The sequence below is a fragment of the Phalangium opilio genome, unplaced genomic scaffold (assembly GCF_054372755.1).
Source record: "Phalangium opilio isolate 3A_F unplaced genomic scaffold, DU_Popi_V2 ptg001170l_1, whole genome shotgun sequence".
Classification (NCBI taxonomy): Eukaryota; Metazoa; Arthropoda; class Arachnida; order Opiliones; family Phalangiidae; genus Phalangium; species Phalangium opilio.
Window position 1 is genome coordinate 8,885,185 of NW_028324255.1, and position 9,721 is coordinate 8,894,905.

At 39.1% G+C, this 9,721-nt stretch overlaps 28 non-coding genes across 28 annotated transcripts; all 28 read left to right on the forward strand.

Annotated features, from left to right (window-relative positions):
* The first annotated feature begins 349 nt into the window (after nucleotides 1-349).
* TRNAK-UUU (transfer RNA lysine (anticodon UUU)) lies at nucleotides 350-422 on the forward strand. Its single transcript has one exon. It is a non-coding gene; the product is annotated as a tRNA-Lys (tRNA).
* A 286-nt stretch (nucleotides 423-708) lies between these two features.
* TRNAE-UUC (transfer RNA glutamic acid (anticodon UUC)) lies at nucleotides 709-781 on the forward strand. The gene has a single exon. It is a non-coding gene; the product is annotated as a tRNA-Glu (tRNA).
* Nucleotides 782-888: 107 nt separating this feature from the next.
* TRNAK-UUU (transfer RNA lysine (anticodon UUU)) lies at nucleotides 889-961 on the forward strand. The gene has a single exon. It is a non-coding gene; the product is annotated as a tRNA-Lys (tRNA).
* Nucleotides 962-1,248: 287 nt separating this feature from the next.
* On the forward strand, nucleotides 1,249-1,321 carry TRNAE-UUC (transfer RNA glutamic acid (anticodon UUC)). Its single transcript has one exon. It is a non-coding gene; the product is annotated as a tRNA-Glu (tRNA).
* Nucleotides 1,322-1,428: 107 nt separating this feature from the next.
* On the forward strand, nucleotides 1,429-1,501 carry TRNAK-UUU (transfer RNA lysine (anticodon UUU)). The gene has a single exon. It is a non-coding gene; the product is annotated as a tRNA-Lys (tRNA).
* A 466-nt stretch (nucleotides 1,502-1,967) lies between these two features.
* Nucleotides 1,968-2,040, forward strand: TRNAK-UUU (transfer RNA lysine (anticodon UUU)). The gene has a single exon. It is a non-coding gene; the product is annotated as a tRNA-Lys (tRNA).
* Nucleotides 2,041-2,506: 466 nt separating this feature from the next.
* TRNAE-UUC (transfer RNA glutamic acid (anticodon UUC)) lies at nucleotides 2,507-2,579 on the forward strand. Its single transcript has one exon. It is a non-coding gene; the product is annotated as a tRNA-Glu (tRNA).
* Nucleotides 2,580-2,686: 107 nt separating this feature from the next.
* Nucleotides 2,687-2,759, forward strand: TRNAK-UUU (transfer RNA lysine (anticodon UUU)). The gene has a single exon. It is a non-coding gene; the product is annotated as a tRNA-Lys (tRNA).
* Nucleotides 2,760-3,046: 287 nt separating this feature from the next.
* On the forward strand, nucleotides 3,047-3,119 carry TRNAE-UUC (transfer RNA glutamic acid (anticodon UUC)). The gene has a single exon. It is a non-coding gene; the product is annotated as a tRNA-Glu (tRNA).
* A 107-nt stretch (nucleotides 3,120-3,226) lies between these two features.
* Nucleotides 3,227-3,299, forward strand: TRNAK-UUU (transfer RNA lysine (anticodon UUU)). The gene has a single exon. It is a non-coding gene; the product is annotated as a tRNA-Lys (tRNA).
* A 466-nt stretch (nucleotides 3,300-3,765) lies between these two features.
* Nucleotides 3,766-3,838, forward strand: TRNAK-UUU (transfer RNA lysine (anticodon UUU)). The gene has a single exon. It is a non-coding gene; the product is annotated as a tRNA-Lys (tRNA).
* An 826-nt stretch (nucleotides 3,839-4,664) lies between these two features.
* Nucleotides 4,665-4,737, forward strand: TRNAK-UUU (transfer RNA lysine (anticodon UUU)). Its single transcript has one exon. It is a non-coding gene; the product is annotated as a tRNA-Lys (tRNA).
* A 466-nt stretch (nucleotides 4,738-5,203) lies between these two features.
* On the forward strand, nucleotides 5,204-5,276 carry TRNAK-UUU (transfer RNA lysine (anticodon UUU)). Its single transcript has one exon. It is a non-coding gene; the product is annotated as a tRNA-Lys (tRNA).
* A 106-nt stretch (nucleotides 5,277-5,382) lies between these two features.
* On the forward strand, nucleotides 5,383-5,455 carry TRNAK-UUU (transfer RNA lysine (anticodon UUU)). The gene has a single exon. It is a non-coding gene; the product is annotated as a tRNA-Lys (tRNA).
* Nucleotides 5,456-5,562: 107 nt separating this feature from the next.
* Nucleotides 5,563-5,635, forward strand: TRNAK-UUU (transfer RNA lysine (anticodon UUU)). Its single transcript has one exon. It is a non-coding gene; the product is annotated as a tRNA-Lys (tRNA).
* A 106-nt stretch (nucleotides 5,636-5,741) lies between these two features.
* Nucleotides 5,742-5,814, forward strand: TRNAK-UUU (transfer RNA lysine (anticodon UUU)). The gene has a single exon. It is a non-coding gene; the product is annotated as a tRNA-Lys (tRNA).
* Nucleotides 5,815-6,100: 286 nt separating this feature from the next.
* TRNAK-UUU (transfer RNA lysine (anticodon UUU)) lies at nucleotides 6,101-6,173 on the forward strand. The gene has a single exon. It is a non-coding gene; the product is annotated as a tRNA-Lys (tRNA).
* A 466-nt stretch (nucleotides 6,174-6,639) lies between these two features.
* On the forward strand, nucleotides 6,640-6,712 carry TRNAK-UUU (transfer RNA lysine (anticodon UUU)). The gene has a single exon. It is a non-coding gene; the product is annotated as a tRNA-Lys (tRNA).
* Nucleotides 6,713-6,998: 286 nt separating this feature from the next.
* TRNAK-UUU (transfer RNA lysine (anticodon UUU)) lies at nucleotides 6,999-7,071 on the forward strand. The gene has a single exon. It is a non-coding gene; the product is annotated as a tRNA-Lys (tRNA).
* A 107-nt stretch (nucleotides 7,072-7,178) lies between these two features.
* Nucleotides 7,179-7,251, forward strand: TRNAK-UUU (transfer RNA lysine (anticodon UUU)). The gene has a single exon. It is a non-coding gene; the product is annotated as a tRNA-Lys (tRNA).
* Nucleotides 7,252-7,538: 287 nt separating this feature from the next.
* TRNAE-UUC (transfer RNA glutamic acid (anticodon UUC)) lies at nucleotides 7,539-7,611 on the forward strand. The gene has a single exon. It is a non-coding gene; the product is annotated as a tRNA-Glu (tRNA).
* A 287-nt stretch (nucleotides 7,612-7,898) lies between these two features.
* On the forward strand, nucleotides 7,899-7,971 carry TRNAE-UUC (transfer RNA glutamic acid (anticodon UUC)). The gene has a single exon. It is a non-coding gene; the product is annotated as a tRNA-Glu (tRNA).
* Nucleotides 7,972-8,078: 107 nt separating this feature from the next.
* TRNAK-UUU (transfer RNA lysine (anticodon UUU)) lies at nucleotides 8,079-8,151 on the forward strand. Its single transcript has one exon. It is a non-coding gene; the product is annotated as a tRNA-Lys (tRNA).
* A 106-nt stretch (nucleotides 8,152-8,257) lies between these two features.
* On the forward strand, nucleotides 8,258-8,330 carry TRNAK-UUU (transfer RNA lysine (anticodon UUU)). The gene has a single exon. It is a non-coding gene; the product is annotated as a tRNA-Lys (tRNA).
* Nucleotides 8,331-8,437: 107 nt separating this feature from the next.
* TRNAK-UUU (transfer RNA lysine (anticodon UUU)) lies at nucleotides 8,438-8,510 on the forward strand. The gene has a single exon. It is a non-coding gene; the product is annotated as a tRNA-Lys (tRNA).
* Nucleotides 8,511-8,796: 286 nt separating this feature from the next.
* On the forward strand, nucleotides 8,797-8,869 carry TRNAK-UUU (transfer RNA lysine (anticodon UUU)). The gene has a single exon. It is a non-coding gene; the product is annotated as a tRNA-Lys (tRNA).
* A 287-nt stretch (nucleotides 8,870-9,156) lies between these two features.
* Nucleotides 9,157-9,229, forward strand: TRNAE-UUC (transfer RNA glutamic acid (anticodon UUC)). Its single transcript has one exon. It is a non-coding gene; the product is annotated as a tRNA-Glu (tRNA).
* A 106-nt stretch (nucleotides 9,230-9,335) lies between these two features.
* Nucleotides 9,336-9,408, forward strand: TRNAK-UUU (transfer RNA lysine (anticodon UUU)). The gene has a single exon. It is a non-coding gene; the product is annotated as a tRNA-Lys (tRNA).
* Nucleotides 9,409-9,721: the final 313 nt, after the last annotated feature.

Below are 9,721 nucleotides of genomic sequence, written 5' to 3' on the forward strand. Positions count from 1 at the left end.
TTCAGCCTGGTTAGCTCAGTCGGTAGAGCGTTAAGCCTTCAACCTAACGGTCCAGGGTTCGAGTCCCTGTTCTGGCGACTCTGTTTTTGAAGAATCATCAATAATTTAAACTTCAGATCATTTCACTTTCAATAAATTTATGTAAATTCTAATTCCAATTATTACGGGAGTTCACCTCGCTTGAGCCCGGATAGCGTTAGGCTTTTAACCTAACGGTCTTGGGTTCGAGTCCCTGTTCGGGCGACTCTGTTTTGAAGAATCATCAGTAATTTAAACTTCAGATCATTTCACTTTCAATAAATTTATGTAAATTCTAATTCCAATTATTACGGGAGTTCACCTCGCTTGAGCCCGGATAGCTCAGTCGGTAAAGCGTTAGGCTTTTAACCTAACGGTCCAGGGTTCGAGTCCCTGTTCGGGCGACTTTGTTTTTAAAGCATCATCAATAATTTAAAATTCAGATCATTTAATTTGCAGTAAAATTATTGAAATTCTAATCCCAATTATTACGGTAGTTCATTTCGTTTCAGGCCGGATAGCTCAGTCGGTAGAGTGTTAGGCTTTTAACCTAACGGTCCAGGGTTCGAGTACCTGTTCGGGCGATTCAATTTTTGAACATTCATAAAAATTTGAACTTCATATCATTTCTCTTAGAGTAAAATTATGAAAATTCTAATCCCAATTATTAAGGGAGCTCACCTCGCTTGAGCCCGGATAGCTCAGTCGGTAGAGCGTTAGGCTTTCAACCTAACGGCCCAGGGTTCGAGTCCCTGATCGGACGATTCTGTTTTTAAAGAATCATCAATAATTTAAACTTCAGATCGTTTCACTTTCAATAAATTTATGTAAATTCTAATTCCAATTTTTACGGGAGTTCACCTCGCTTGAGCCCGGATAGCTCAGTCGGTAGAGTGTTAGGCTTTTAACCTAACGGTTAAGGGTTCGAGTCCCTGTTTGGGCGACTCTGTTTTTAAAGAATCATCAATAATTTAAACTTCAGATCACTTAATTTCCAGTAAAATTATTTAAATTCTAATCCCAATTATTACGGGAGTTCATGTCGTTTCAGCCCGGATCGCTCAGTCGGTAGAGCGTTAAGCCTTCAACCTAACGGTCCAGGGTTCGCGTCCCTGTTCGGGCGACTCTGTTTTTGAAGAATCATCAATAATTTAAACTTCAGATCATTTAATTTCCAGTAAAATAATTTAAATTCTAATCCTAATTATTACGGGAGTTAATTTCGTTTCAGCCCGGATAGCTCAGTAGGTAGAGCGTTAAGCCTTCAACCTAACGGTCCAGGGTTCGAGTCCCTGTTCTGGCGACTCTGTTTTTGAAGAATCATCAATAATTTAAACTTCAGATCATTTCACTTTCAATAAATTTATGTAAATTCTAATTCCAATTATTACGGGAGTTCACCTCGCTTGAGCCCGGATAGCTCAGTCGGTAGAGCGTTAGGCTTTTAACCTAACGGTCCAGGGTTCGAGTCCCTGTTCGGGCGACTTTGTTTTTAAAGAATCATCAATAATTTAAAATTCAGATCATTTAATTTGCAGTAAAATTATTGAAATTCTAATCCCAATTATTACGGTAGTTCATTTCGTTTCAGGCCGGATAGCTCAGTCGGTAGAGTGTTAGGCTTTTAACCTAACGGTCCAGGGTTCGAGTACCTGTTCGGGCGATTCAATTTTTGAAAATTCATAAAAATTTGAACTTCATATCATTTCTCTTAGAGTAAAATTATGAAAATTCTAATCCCAATTATTAAGGGAGTTCACCTCGCTTGAGCCCGGATAGCTCAGTCGGTAGAGCGTTAGGCTTTAAACCTAACGGCCCAGGGTTCGAGTCCCTGATCGGACGATTCTGTTTTTAAAGAATCATCAATAATTTAAACTTCAGATCGTTTCACTTTCAATAAATTTATGTAAATTCTAAATCCAATTTTTACGGGAGTTCACCTCGCTTGAGCCCGGATAGCTCAGTCGGTAGAGCGTTAGGCTTTTAACCTAAAGGTTAAGGGTTCGAGTCCCTGTTTGGGCGACTCTGTTTTTAAAGAATCATCAATAATTTAAAATTCAGATCATTTAATTTCCAGTAAAATTATTGAAATTCTAATCCCAATTAATACGGGAGTTCACGTCGCTTGAGCCCGGATAGCTCAGTCGGTAGAGCGTTAGGCTTTAAACCTAACGGTCCAGGGTTCGAGTCCCTGTTCGGGCGACTCTGTTTTGAAGAATCATCAGTAATTTAAACTTCAGATCATTTCACTTTCAATAAATTTATGTAAATTCTAATTCCAATTATTACGGGAGTTCACCTCGCTTGAGCCCTGATAGCTCAGTCGGTAGAGCGTTAGGCTTTTAACCTAACGGTCCAGGGTTCGAGTTCCTGTTCGGGCGACTTTGTTTTTAAAGAATCATCAATAATTTAAACTTCAGATCATTTAATTTCCAGTAAAATAATTTAAATTCTAATCCTAATTATTACGGGAGTTCATTTCGTTTCAGCCCGGATAGCTCAGTCGGTAGAGCGTTAAGCCTTCAACCTAACGGTCCAGGGTTCGAGTCCCTGTTCTGGCGACTCTGTTTTTGAAGAATCATCAATAATTTGAACTTCAGATCATTTCACTTTCAATAAATTTATGTAAATTCTAATTCCAATTATTACGGGAGTTCACCTCGCTTGAGCCCGGATAGCTCAGTCGGTAGAGTGTTAGGCTTTTAACCTAACGGTTAAGGGTTCGAGTCCCTGTTTGGGCGACTCTGTTTTTAAAGAATCATCAATAATTTAAACTTCAGATCACTTAATTTCCAGTAAAATTATTTAAATTCTAATCCCAATTATTACGGGAGTTCATGTCGTTTCAGCCCGGATCGCTCAGTCGGTAGAGCGTTAAGCCTTCAACCTAACGGTCCAGGGTTCGCGTCCCTGTTCGGGCGACTCTGTTTTTGAAGAATCATCAATAATTTAAACTTCAGATCATTTAATTTCCAGTAAAATAATTTAAATTCTAATCCTAATTATTACGGGAGTTAATTTCGTTTCAGCCCGGATAGCTCAGTAGGTAGAGCGTTAAGCCTTCAACCTAACGGTCCAGGGTTCGAGTCCCTGTTCTGGCGACTCTGTTTTTGAAGAATCATCAATAATTTAAACTTCAGATCATTTCACTTTCAATAAATTTATGTAAATTCTAATTCCAATTATTACGGGAGTTCACCTCGCTTGAGCCCGGATAGCTCAGTCGGTAGAGCGTTAGGCTTTTAACCTAACGGTCCAGGGTTCGAGTCCCTGTTCGGGCGACTTTGTTTTTAAAGAATCATCAATAATTTAAAATTCAGATCATTTAATTTGCAGTAAAATTATTGAAATTCTAATCCCAATTATTACGGTAGTTCATTTCGTTTCAGGCCGGATAGCTAAGTCGGTAGAGTGTTAGGCTTTTAACCTAACGGTCCAGGGTTCGAGTACCTGTTCGGGCGATTCAATTTTTGAAAATTCATAAAAATTTGAACTTCATATCATTTCTCTTAGAGTAAAATTATGAAAATTCTAATCCCAATTATTAAGGGAGTTCACCTCGCTTGAGCCCGGATAGCTCAGTCGGTAGAGCGTTAGGCTTTAAACCTAACGGCCCAGGGTTCGAGTCCCTGATCGGACGATTCTGTTTTTAAAGAATCATCAATAATTTAAACTTCAGATCGTTTCACTTTCAATAAATTTATGTAAATTCTAAATCCAATTTTTACGGGAGTTCACCTCGCTTGAGCCCGGATAGCTCAGTCGGTAGAGCGTTAGGCTTTTAACCTAAAGGTTAAGGGTTCGAGTCCCTGTTTGGGCGACTCTGTTTTTAAAGAATCATCAATAATTTAAAATTCAGATCATTTAATTTCCAGTAAAATTATTGAAATTCTAATCCCAATTAATACGGGAGTTCACGTCGCTTGAGCCCGGATAGCTCAGTCGGTAGAGCGTTAGGCTTTAAACCTAACGGTCCAGGGTTCGAGTCCCTGTTCGGGCGACTCTGTTTTGAAGAATCATCAGTAATTTAAACTTCAGATCATTTCACTTTCAATAAATTTATGTAAATTCTAATTCCAATTATTACGGGAGTTCACCTCGCTTGAGCCCTGATAGCTCAGTCGGTAGAGCGTTAGGCTTTTAACCTAACGGTCCAGGGTTCGAGTTCCTGTTCGGGCGACTTTGTTTTTAAAGAATCATCAATAATTTAAAATTCAGATCATTTAATTTGCAGTAAAATTATTGAAATTCTAATCCCAATTATTACGGTAGTTCATTTCGTTTCAGGCCGGATAGCTCAGTCGGTAGAGTGTTAAGCCTTCAACCTAACGGTCCAGGGTTCGCGTCCCTGTTCGGGCGACTCTGTTTTTGAAGAATCATCAATAATTTAAACTTCAGATCATTTAATTTCCAGTAAAATAATTTAAATTCTAATCCTAATTATTACGGGAGTTCATTGCGTTTCAGCCCGGATAGCTCAGTCGGTAGAGCGTTAAGCCTTCAACCTAACGGTCCAGTGTTCAAGTCCCTGTTCTGGCGACTCTGTTTTTGAAGAATCATCAATAATTTAAACTTCAGATCACTTAATTTCCAGTAAAATTATTTAAATTCTATTCCCAATTATTACGGGAGTTCATATCGTTTCAGCCCGGATAGCTCAGTCGGTAGAGCGTTAGGCTTTTAAGCTAACGGTCCAGGGTTCGAGTCCCTGTTCGGGCGATTCGTTTTTTGAACATTCATAAACATTTGAACTTCAGATCATTTCACTTTCAATAAATTTATGTAAATTCTAATTCCAATTTTTACGGGAGTTCACCGCGCTTGAGCCCGGAAAGCTCAGTCGGTAGAGCGTTAGGCTTTTAACCTAACGGTTAAGGGTTCGAGTCCCTGTTTGGGCGACTCTGTTTTTAAAGAATCATCAATAATTTAAAATTCAGATCATTTAATTTCCAGTAAAATTATTGAAATTCTAATCCCAATTATTACGGGAGTTCACCTCGCTTGAGCCCGGATAGCTCAGTCGGTAGAGCGTTAGGGCTTTAACCTAACGGTCCAGGGTTCGAGTCCCTGTTCGGACGATTCTGTTTTTAAAGAATCATCACTAATTTGAACTTCAGATCACTTAATTTCCAGTAAAATTATTTAAATTCTAATCCCAATTATTACGGGAGTTCACCTCGCTTGAGCCCGGATAGCTCAGTCGGTAGAGCGTTAGGCTTTTAACCTAACGGTCCAGGGTTTGAGTCCCTGTTCGGGCGATTCGTTTTTTGAACATTCATAAACATTTGAACTTCAGATCATTTCACTTTCAATAAATTTATGTAAATTTTAATTCCTATTTTTACGGGAGTTCACCTCGCTTGGGCCCGGATAGCTCAGTCGGTAGAGCGTTAGGCTTTTAACCTAACGGCCCAGGGTTCGAGTCCCTGTTCGGACGATTCTGTTTTTAAAGAATCATCACTAATTTGAACTTCAGATCACTTAATTTCCAGTAAAATTATTTAAATTCTAATCCCAATTATTACGGGAGTTCACCTCGCTTGAGCCCGGATAGCTCAGTCGGTAGAGCGTTAGGCTTTTAACCTAACGGTCCAGGGTTTGAGTCCCTGTTCGGGCGATTCGTTTTTTGAACATTCATAAACATTTGAACTTCAGATCATTTCACTTTCAATAAATTTATGTAAATTTTAATTCCAATTTTTACGGGAGTTCACCTCGCTTGGGCCCGAATAGCTCAGTCGGTAGAGTGTTAGGCTTTTAACCTAACGGTTAAGGGTTCGAGTCCCTGTTTGGGCGACTCTGTTTTTAAAGAATCATCAATAATTTAAAATTCAGATCATTTAATTTCCAGTAAAATTATTGAAATTCTAATCCCAATTAATACGGGAGTTCACCTCGCTTGAGCCCGGATAGCTCAGTCGGTAGAGCGTTAGGCTTTAAACCTAACGGTCCAGGGTTCGAGTCCCTGTTCGGGCGACTCTGTTTTGAAGAATCATCAGTAATTTAAACTTCAGATCATTTCACTTTCAATAAATTTATGTAAATTCTAATTCCAATTATTACGGGAGTTCACCTCGCTTGAGCCCGGATAGCTCAGTCGGTAGAGCGTTAGGCTTTTAAGCTAACGGTCCAGGGTTCGAGTCCCTGTTTGGGCGACTTTGTTTTTAAAGAATCATCAATAATTTAAAATTCAGATCATTTAATTTGCAGTAAAATTATTGAAATTCTAATCCCAATTATTACGGTAGTTCATTTCGTTTCAGGCCGGATAGCTCAGTCGGTAGAGTGTTAGGCTTTTAACCTAACGGTCCAGGGTTCGAGTACCTGTTCGGGCGATTCAATTTTTGAACATTCATAAAAATTTGAACTTCATATCATTTCTCTTAGAGTAAAATTATGAAAATTCTAATCCCAATTATTAAGGGAGTTCACCTCGTTTGAGCCCGGATAGCTCAGTCGGTAGAGCGTTAGGCTTTTAACCTAACGGCCCAGGGTTTGAGTCCCTGATCGGACGATTCTGTTTTTAAAGAATCATCAATAATTTAAACTTCAGATCGTTTCACTTTCAATAAATTTATGTAAATTCTAATTCCAATTTTTACGGGAGTTCACCTCGCTTGAGCCCGGATAGCTCAGTCGGTAGAGCGTTAGGCTTTTAACCTAACGGTTAAGGGTTCGAGTCCCTGTTTGGGCGACTCTGTTTTTAAAGAATCATCAATAATTTAAACTTCAGATCACTTAATTTCCAGTAAAATTATTTAAATTCTAATCCCAATTATTACGGGAGTTCATTTCGTTTCAGGCCGGATAGCTCAGTCGGTAGAGTGTTAGGCTTTTAACCTAACGGTCCAGGGTTCGAGTACCTGTTCGGGGGATTCACTTTTTGAACATTCATAAAAATTTGAACTTCATATCATTTCTCTTGGAGTAAAATTATGAAAATTCTAATCCCAATTATTACGGGAGTTCACCTCGCTTGAGCCCGGATAGCTCAGTCGGTAGAGCGTTAGGCTTTTAACCTAATGGCCCAGGGTTCGAGTCCCTGATCGGACGATTCTGTTTTTAAAGAATCATCAATAATTTAAACTTCAGATCGTTTCACTTTCAATAAATTTATGTAAATTCTAATTCCAATTTTTACAGGAGTTCACCTCGCTTGAGCCCGGATAGCTCAGTCGGTAGAGCGTTAGGCTTTTAACCTAACGGTTAAGGGTTCGAGTCCCTGTTTGGGCGACTCTGTTTTTAAAGAATCATCAATAATTTAAACTTCAGATCACTTAATTTCCAGTAAAATTATTTAAATTCTAATCCCAATTATAACGGGAGTTCATGTCGTTTCAGCCCGGATCGCTCAGTCGGTAGAGCGTTAAGCCTTCAACCTAACGGTCCAGGGTTCGCGTCCCTGTTCGGGCGACTCTGTTTTTGAAGAATCATCAATAATTTAAACTTCAGATCATTTAATTTCCAGTAATATAATTTAAATTCTAATCCTAATTATTACGGGAGTTCATTTCGTTTCAGCCCGGATAGCTCAGTCGGTAGAGCGTTAAGCCTTCAACCTAACGGTCCAGGGTTCGAGTCCCTATTCGGGCGACTCTGTTTTTGAAGAATCATCAATAATTTAAACTTCAGATCACTTAATTTCCAGTAAAATTATTTAAATTCTAATCCCAATTATTACGGGAGTTCATGTCGTTTCAGCCCGGATCGCTAAGTCGGTAGAGCGTTAAGCCTTCAACCTAACGGTCCAGGGTTCGCGTCCCTGTTCGGGCGACTCTGTTTTTGAAGAATCATCAATAATTTAAACTTCAGATCATTTAATTTCCAGTAAAATAATTTAAATTCTAATCCTAATTATTACGGGAGTTCATTTCGTTTCAGCCCGGATAGCTCAGTCGGTAGAGCGTTAAGCCTTCAACCTAACGGTCCAGGGTTCGAGTCCTTGTTCGGGCGACTCTGTTTTTGAAGAATCATCAATAATTTAAACTTCAGATCACTTAATTTCCAGTAAAATGATTTAAATTCTAATCCCAATTATTACGGGAGTTCATATCGTTTCAGCCCGGATAGCTCAGTCGGTAGAGCGTTAGGCTTTTAAGCTAACGGTCCAGGGTTCGAGTCCCTGTTTGGGCGATTCGTTTTTTGAACATTCATAAACATTTGAACTTCAGATCATTTCACTTTCAATAAATTTATGTAAATTCTAATTCCAATTATTACGGGAGTTCACATCGCTTGAGCCCGGATAGCTCAGTCGGTAGAGCGTTAGGCTTTTAACCTAACGGTCCAGGGTTCGAGTCCCTGTTCGGGCGACTTTGTTTTTAAAGAATCATCAATAATTTAAAATTCAGATCATTTAATTTGCAGTAAAATTATTGAAATTCTAATCCCAATTATTACGGGAGTTCACCTCGCTTGAGCCCGGATAGCTCAGTCGGTAGAGCGTTAGGCTTTTAACCTAACGGTTAAGGGTTCGAGTCCCTGTTTGGGCGACTCTGTTTTTAAAGAATCATCAATAATTTAAACTTCAGATCACTTAATTTCCAGTAAAATTATTTAAATTCTAATCCCAATTATTACGGGAGTTCATTTCGTTTAAGGCCGGATAGCTCAGTCGGTAGAGTGTTAGGCTTTTAACCTAACGGTCCAGGGTTCGAGTACCTGTTCGGGCGATTCACTTTTTGAACATTCATAAAAATTTGAACTTCATATCATTTCTCTTGGAGTAAAATTATGAAAATTCTAATCCCAATTATTACGGGAGTTCACCTCGCTTGAGCCCGGATAGCTCAGTCGGTAGAGCGTTAGGCTTTTAACCTAACGGTTAAGGGTTCGAGTCCCTGTTTGGGCGACTCTGTTTTTAAAGAATCATCAATAATTTAAACTTCAGATCACTTAATTTCCAGTAAAATTATTTAAATTCTAATCCCAATTATTACGGGAGTTCATGTCGTTTCAGCCCGGATCGCTCAGTCGGTAGAGCGTTAAGCCTTCAACCTAACGGTCCAGGGTTCGCGCCCCTGTTCGAGCGACTCTGTTTTTGAAGAATCATCAATAATTTAAACTTCAGATCATTTAATTTCTAGTAAAATAATTTAAATTCTAATCCTAATTATTACGGGAGTTCATTTCGTTTCAGCCCGGATAGCTCAGTCGGTAGAGCGTTAAGCCTTCAACCTAACGGTCCAGGGTTCGAGTCCCTGTTCGGGCGACTCTGTTTTTGAAGAATCATCAATAATTTAAACTTCAGATCACTTAATTTCCAGTAAAATTATTTAAATTTAATCCCAATTATTACGGGAGTTCATATCGTTTCAGCCCGGATAGCTCAGTCGGTAGAGCGTTAGGCTTTTAAGCTAACGGTCCAGGGTTCGAGTCCCTGTTCGGGCGATTCGTTTTTTGAACATTCATAAACATTTGAACTTCAGATCATTTCACTTTCAATAAATTTATGTAAATTCTAATTCCAATTTTTACGGGAGTTCACCTCGCTTGAGCCCGGATAGCCCAGTCGGTAGAGCGTTAGGCTTTTAACCTAACGGTTAAGGGTTCGAGTCCCTGTTTGGGCGACTCGGTTTTTAAAGAATCATCAATAATTTAAACTTCAGATCACTTAATTTCCAGTAAAATTATTTAAATTCTAATCCCAATTATTACGGGAGTTCATTTCGTTTAAGGCCGGATAGCTCAGTCGGTAGAGTGT